This window comes from Penaeus monodon, chromosome 27 (genome assembly GCF_015228065.2).
Source record: "Penaeus monodon isolate SGIC_2016 chromosome 27, NSTDA_Pmon_1, whole genome shotgun sequence".
Lineage (NCBI taxonomy): Eukaryota > Metazoa > Arthropoda > Malacostraca > Decapoda > Penaeidae > Penaeus > Penaeus monodon.
The window spans coordinates 24,927,000-24,927,914 of record NC_051412.1 but is presented as its reverse complement, the minus strand read 5'-3'; positions in this window follow the sequence as shown (position 1 = coordinate 24,927,914).

Here is a 915-nt window from a genome sequence, read left to right as displayed (position 1 = left end):
TTATTCATTTTTGCTAATCATTGTCACATGCTCCTCTTCACACTTCTCTTTGGTTAAATAAGGAAGTTTGAGGCAGTGATTTGACAAACATGATCACCTGCAAGTAACAACACTTTATAAGGAAGAGACCTCTATTGTCACAACTCTGTTGTAATTTAAAAACAATATCACCCCATAAAAACACAGGATATATCACTGAGAAAAAACAATCTTTGTTAAGTACTTGCACTTTCTCCTAATCATAAAAATGTATACAACACATATTCTAGCAGGAAAATAACACTCTTTTTTTTTTTTTACTTGAGAATAAAGTATTTCTTGAGGTTTGAACTCCATCCACCTGATATCAAATCCTGTTTTACCATGGCATCCATGCCATTCACTACTACAGCAGACTAACAAATTTCCACCACATATATGTGACTAGACAAAACATGGATTTTGATGGCAAATATCCAATATACAAGCTCTATATTGCCATGAATTCCCATTGTGAAGACTTCTTGTTCTTTCAACTGAGTGCTGACAGCACAAAAACCAAGGTAAGCCCTCGACTTTTGGTGGGTATATATACCTTAATTGTGATTGTGAGCTTACGTTGTCCTTCTTGTTTCTTATATCTTCAAAGCTACAGCTGACTATGAACATATTAAGTGATAATAGGTTTACAGTGTTGTTTTATATGGCCATTGTACATATTCCCATATTTGTTTCCTTTGTACAGCCCCTGTCCATGGAATCCTCCCACTCTCTACTACCCATATATATAGAAACTATGCTGCAGAAAACCCCTAAATCCATGGTCTTGGCCCTGATAGCATAGGTGAATATGAATCATATACACAGAACTGGTTTGTATAGAGTCAACTGCAGGGGTCACAGCCCTCTACAACTCTCTCAATTATGGTTGTTGCC